We start from the raw sequence: 7,106 nt of genomic DNA, 5'->3' as shown, positions 1-7,106 counted from the left end.
TAGACGCAGCTCTGGTCTCCCATCACACAGGGTTAGTGGAGCGCTGACCCAGGTCACAGCCAAGTTCAACGGGGCGCCTCTCTTATAGGTATATCTCAATCTTTGGAATTAATTTATAATTTAATTTTTATTTATTTATTTGTTTTTTTAAAGTGGGACGTGTATATATATATATATATATATATATATATATATATATATATATATATATATATATATATATATATATATATATATATATATATCCACAAATATTATAGTTGACATAATGCATGATCAGAAGGGCGTGTTGAACAAGGCTTTGGTCCAGACTCTCAAACAGCACCTCAATCCAGTCAAGAAAAATTGAGCGTCTAAATCTGTAAGCTGATTGGCGTATGAATTACTATATGAAGAAAATGATAAAATACTTGACTTCCTGGCACCGAGGTGAGGCCGAGAGTCGGGACCCACGTCGCTCCATGGAAGCTTTGGATAGAAGGCACAGGTAACGGCTGAATGGGATGTGCTAAGTTATATCCGCAAATCTTATACGTGTTTGCTTCAGATTGATGCTTAAGTGGCAAATTCTGGCATTTATTTATGTGTTTTTTTATTTTTTTTTATATTGTATACGTATATATTTATTTGTAAAGTTACAGTTCATGAAAACTTGTAGCATACAATATCCCCCCCTTATTAAAATTAAACGGTTTTGTGTTGGCAGAGTCAAACGTGATTTTCAAAGCAGTCGAAAAGAATTACCTTGAAGCCTGAATATGCCACTGGTAATGTGTGGAGCATGGAGGTCAGGCATATTATGGAAGCGTCAACCCTTTGTTGGTACTTGGGGGCTTCCGCCAGGGAAAGAGGGGGAGAAAGAGGGAGGGTCTGGCCTTCATGCTCACGCAGATACATAAAAAAAGAAGAAAAAAAATATATACATATTATATATATATATATATATATATATATATATATATATATATATATATATATATATATATATATATATATATATATATATATATATATATATATATATATATATATATATATATATATATAAAGCCGTTGAAGCACAATGGTCCAGTAATGTGCTTCAATAAACTAAATTTTAACACCGCAACTTTTCTTCACACAGTTAAATTTCATCCGTATGTGATGTACTCTGATTATCAATTTCAATGATTTACGTTTTCAGAGGTTATTCATCGAATAAGCCAATGGATTATGTAGATTAAAAATTACGTAAAAAATTTAACAGGTGAGGTTCTCTTGATTATCACAGAGACATTCAATGGTTGGTTCACATGTATGAGGAGGAGAAAGTGGAGCCCGTAGCCCAGATTGGTGCCTTGCGAACCTCCACCTTCCCCCGAGACGGTGCAACTCTGGAAACCCATTGATGTCTCTGACTCAGAAGCAGAGGGGAGGAGCAGCAAGAGACAACACAAAACTCTGCCATTAGCCTTCAGGGATAAGTTACAAGGACTATAATATCTGAAACTCTCCCTGAGAATATGCGAGATGCCTCTGTTGTCTCCCTCTGGCCCTCAGTACATGAGGGGTTACAGGGGTTAATATGGAAAGGGAGAGAGCCTAATCAGTAATACCTGGAATTAGGTGGACTAGTATCTCGTAATTACAGGTCATCTGCCTTCATTTTGATTTGGAATGGATGACGATGAATTGTTGTCATGTTATCTAACCAACAACTTTTATTTGTATTATATACATTAACAGGCAGTCATTATAAAGTTATATGGAGAAAGTCTCAATAATTTGAAACCCTATACCACTACTAATAATTCTGAAAAGAATGGAAAGAGTTGGCATTTTCATTGGTAGCTGCAGTTTGCTAACAATATTTTCCTTCCTTGAGTGGACAAAGAAAACAACTGTCTGAAGCAAAGTAACATAGATACAATGTAATAAAGAAGGGGGAAGAGGGAGCCAGTAAGATAACTTGGGAGTACATGGCACCTTATAATGTCGAAAGACAATGAAGAAAAGGACCCAAGAGAGGAAGTGCCGACACTCATTACAACGTGATCATTGTCAGTGAGCCATAGGAGGGAGCTCCAGCAGGGCAGACAAACAGACAAACCCTTTCTGTTCGGCGCCCCCGTGAGTTGAGCACTGGATCGCAGGGTGCAACTCACACCATTCCATCGGGCAACAACGAACACTGTATCCTCGGAATTATCTTCTACAACACATACCGCACACTGATCCCTGGAGCGCCTCCCTCGGCCCAGAGTCACGGGTCACACGGGCAGCAGACGGCCCCTGCCTTGCATCACTTGCATTGTCTCTCTAGGTTAAGCTGAGTTGTAAATAGCTGAAGAAGTTACAGCATTTAAGGAACTACCGCCGTCTGAAATGTTTAATGGTCACTTATTCCAATATTTTTTTTTGTATTCTAGCAAGCAAATAATGCTCTAGAGGTTCTTCCTAGATAAAGTATGAAGCAAATAGATGGGATGCCCGCCCCCATTTTTATTGGTTCTGACATGACAGTCAACAAGGAGAAGAGTTGATCAGGAAACTTGAGACTAGATGCAGACGCCTTGGGACGGGCAGCCCACTCTTAAGTTCTGATTGGTGAGGCCTCCTCCCAGTCAGCTAATCACAAGCACTGCGGGGAAGAAGAGGCCACGCCCACAAAACTTGGGTTAAAGTTGTTCAAAGTTCTCATGCAGCAACAAGAGAAAATAATTATCTAAGATTCTCAAACCGTCAACAATAAACAGGCTTAATGTAAAACAAACAATCAGTCAATTATGTACAGAATATATACAGGACTTTAGAAAGAAACATATAAAAACATGAATGCATTTCCTCATTTACACTGAAGCAATGCACTTGTTAGATCTTGGAGAGGCGAACTGTCACATTAGTTTTCTTCGTTCTATGTAAATTATCATAATGTTGATTAATTTGGGTAACGGCTCACTGGATTTTCTACCTCTACTCTAGACCCACAGACCATAGGCAGGGCACTGCGCACCTATTCACTAGTTAAGGTGACATGCAACGGCCTAGGTTCCGGGCCTGCCAACACTGTCCATCGTCTAGTTTTCCGTACTCTTTCTCTTCTCTCAGCCTGCGATTGCGATGAACTTTGCTAATTCGTATTTTTTTTTTCCCATAAATTTTGTTGTTGCGGCTGAGTGGAGGAATATTTCTGGATTATAATTTCTAATCGATTCTACTTTCTTTTTCTTCCTATGCATACATTTTTTTCTAATCACCAGTGCACATCCTCGTGAGCTCAGTACTTGGAGATAACTAGTGAATGCACCTAGTTTGTTCTACAGTCTTACAGAGGGAGGTAGTCAGTTATAATAATGAATAATAAAAAAAAAGTGTGGATCAACCTTGAAGCTTTCCCACCCGGTCGTCTTCCTTGCGCGACCGACTTTGTATCTCGAGGATTCTTTGATCTTATTTTGAATGGTCTGACTTCCATCACGTTCATCCTAAGCTCTACAACAGCTAATATACCTTATCTGCTCTAACAGGGCTCTGCTGACCTAGGCTTGTTTTTATCTTCCTGCGCTACATCACTTGTAGATATGGAACACAAGTAACCTATAGCTTAATGGCAAATTTTTTATTATTTTTTATTTTATTTTACATCCTCTTCCTTGACTGTAAAGGAAATTTAGCACCGGGTACAGTCATCCACATACTTACTTACAGTTTTATTATGTACACTGTAGATGTCTGGCTAAATTGATGACTGAAGGGAAAGCAGCACAATTAAGAACATAAATGGACACTGAAAGAAGACACAAACTTCAAAATGTAATAAGTGAGAACGGTTCACACAAAGGACAAGGCTTCATATTTTGAATGAACGATATGTTTAGACAATCCAACATCATCACTTAGGAAATCTGGGCATAAACGATGCAAAGGCAAAGGGGTGAAAGTTATGATATGAACACAAAACGTGTCTTTTTTTTTTCATTTTCATACACCTCGGCAGCTGATACCCCATAAAATGTCTCTGCAGGGTGTGAATGGGCAGTGTGTACTGAAATGGTTCTGGTTAGTATTGGATTCCTTTTAATAGTTCAATCATAAATGCTTCACCTTCGGTCACTCTCCCTTCATATGGCAGCTTCGTTGCGCTTAAATTTAGCTTTTTCCTTGTTCCTCTCAGCAGCTGTCGCCATAAACTCTCCGCAATCCTATGAACCAGTAAGTGCACACAAGATGGACTTAGGTTAGCTTCGTCATTATAAGAACACCACAAGATTGCATTTTCTCACTTCGATGACTTGCGGCAGTATCACATTTCGATTAAAATCTGAGAATAAAATCATCATCAATAAATCACATGATAATAAAGAAGCTGGCGTTATTATTACAATCATTACCAATTATATCTTCTGGCATCATTCATCAGTTGTCAGTAATTGACCACCAATAATTTTGAGGAGCCGATGAACTTTGGTATCATCTTAAGGGGTTCTTACGTGACGCACCGGGGCTGAGGGCAAGCTAGAGACTTCGGAGAGTGCAGGAGTGTCGTCACCACCACGCATGCGGCGTGGCGACACTGACTGGAAATCCCCGAGGTCAGTGCTTTACAATAGTTAAGACCATCCTTCCTGAGTGATAGGGCGGCACCTCTTTCAGTGGAGAGGGGATGAGGCTCTCTAGGAGGATACGTGCCATTTGAGGAAAACTACTTCCAATCCTTCTCACTGCTGTTGCTGCTTCTGCTTCTGCTGCTGCTGCTGCTGCTGCTGCTCACCCTGTCACGTGTTTCGTTCCCTCGATTAACTTTCATGATTTCAACCATTGCTGATTTGGTAAACCCTTAATTATATGTCATGTATTGCTGTTTAGATCCAAAGATTCTGCGTCTGCATGGAAAAATCATTGTACTTATATTCTTCTGTAGATTTTATCTTCACGTTACATAGGCTCCGATTTGTTGTGATTTGACTCATCCAGGTTTTCACGTAGCAGACAGCTCGGACAGCCTCTCTGCGGCTTCGTGCTCCCACCCTGGATCAGCAGGTGGCCAGGGCGGAGCAACAGCTTGCGGGTATTTAGAAAACGTGCTTCATGATGTAGGTCAAGGATTGAACTCCAGGTAACTGAAACAAATGTAGCATCTTTCTGCGCCATTTTCACGCACAGGGGTACCAACATCACCGAATTGACATCTCAAACCATCCAATAAACTGTAAAACCGAAACAACCCGAAAATTATCCAACACTTAGAACAGCGCTGGTGAATATCTTAATAGTTATCCAGTTCAGGTTTGAAAAAGACGGTTTGAAAACTAATCCCCCCCTTTTTTTTTTTTCAGTCCGGCACTGCGTGTCATGGAGCGTTATGATCAACCTTGCACTCTCTCAGTCGAGGTTTGCGAACCCTTTCATCCACCACTGTCACTACTACTACTTCCAGCACAGAACACACCAGCTGCTTGTTGAGTGTCCTTTCCTCCCGTCTTCAATCAGGCCATTGTTCTTAGTAGTAACTAATGGATCACTAGAATAACGAATATGTACATTCTTTGTAAAGCTTTATAGAATTTGCTTCAGGCACAAACATCACCACTTGCTTGTCGTAACGAAAGTCTGATCACGGCAGCTGCATCATTCGTTGCTCATTTGTTTGTTGTTCCTCCCCATCCGTTTGCGCATGTTTCAGGTTCTTCCGGAAACTTGGTGGCTGCACAGTGGGCTCGGGATTTAGCCTTGGTGGAGGGTCGTGGAAGTAGGTGGTAGTGGTGGCGGTGCGAGTCTCTTATCACTCACTACATCAGTTGTGACACTGCATGTAACATTACCACATGACGATTTTGGTGACATTAGCATACCGACACTTGACTGACTAACACAGGAGAATGTATATTAGGGAACAGTTGAACAACAATATATTATGAAATGCTTTGTAAAGAGCTAATATTTAAAACCGTTATTATGCAGAGTGAACAGAAAACAAATCTTAAAGTTACAGTGGTATTAATAGACTGTTTATGCCTTATTGCTGTTCAACCTGGGAAAATTCTAATTGATGTAGGAGTTGGAATGACATTAGGAAGGGGGGGAGGTTCATTAAGGAGTTACCAAAAAGGCTTTCAATCCTATCACCCAGAACTACCCCTACCCCCATCTGCCCACAAAATACTGCTACCGTAGTCTTGCGACGATTTGGCATCCGACAAGGGTAAGGTGGGAGCACTGGAGTTCCAGAGTGAGGCGTAATACTTCCGGGGACAGTCAGCTACTGCGACAGAGTGCAGGAAAAGTCGTAAAAGATGTTAATAGATAGAGGCTTAAATAGGAAATGGAGTAGTAAATGCAGAAGGAGCCTCTGGGCAGCTGGGGGAAGGTAGATATGGGTTCCACTACCTTAGAATGCTCCTACAGTGAGAGTCTGAAGGTGAGGCAATGCATCAGCTTCAGGGCATAAACCACAAGGCAACTATCCCCGAGTATTCATTGAGGACCTTGACTCTTATGACACCCTGTGAAGCTCGTGAATCACCTGAGAAGCAGAGCTTGATGTATGAATTTTCCAGGGTCGCTCTCACATGTATGATGTGACAGTGGAAGGGCAAGATTTCAGACGGAAGTAGAAACACGCCACAGAGTCTGCGGGCCAATCTAGAGTCACTCTGGGAAGTCAGGTAGACCAAGAGGAGGCTAAGAGAGAGAGATGAATGAGGGAAAACTAGCCTGTACGACATGGAGGGTGGGATGAAGGAAGGAAGAACAGGGAAGAGGAGCAAGAGTAGGGACGTGTATGCAGTGGTGATGGTGGTGGAGGTTGTAGCATGGGGATGTTGACACAGGAGGAGGAGGAGGAGGAGGAGGAGGAGGAGGAGGAGGAGGAGGAGGAGGAGGAGAAGGAGGGCGTGAAGTACTTGGAAGTTCGTCAGTGGGAAGGGTTAGGAAGCGAATAATTTTCTGAATTTCTTTGAGACAAAGGGATTAAAAAAAGGGGGGCAGTCTCTAAATTTGTTTAATTTAAAAAGTCGAGGAGGAGGAGGAGGAGGAGGAGGAGGAGGAGGAGGAGGAGGAGGAGGAGGAGGAGGAGGAGGAGGAGATTAAAATGAACTAAGAAAAATATTGAGGGTAACAAACAAAAA

The 7,106-nt window shown here is 41.5% G+C and overlaps 1 long non-coding RNA gene across 1 annotated transcript; it reads left to right on the top strand.

Moving 5' to 3' along the window:
* Nucleotides 1-6,890: 6,890 nt before the first annotated feature.
* Nucleotides 6,891-7,051, top strand: LOC135101886 (uncharacterized). The gene is made up of 2 exons (XR_010269427.1): nucleotides 6,891-6,991; nucleotides 7,022-7,051. It is a non-coding gene; the product is annotated as an uncharacterized LOC135101886 (long non-coding RNA).
* Nucleotides 7,052-7,106: the final 55 nt, after the last annotated feature.

Source organism: Scylla paramamosain, chromosome 7, assembly GCF_035594125.1.
Source record: "Scylla paramamosain isolate STU-SP2022 chromosome 7, ASM3559412v1, whole genome shotgun sequence".
Lineage (NCBI taxonomy): Eukaryota > Metazoa > Arthropoda > Malacostraca > Decapoda > Portunidae > Scylla > Scylla paramamosain.
The sequence above is the reverse complement of the archived record's forward strand: the minus strand, read 5'-3'. Positions and strand labels throughout refer to the sequence as shown.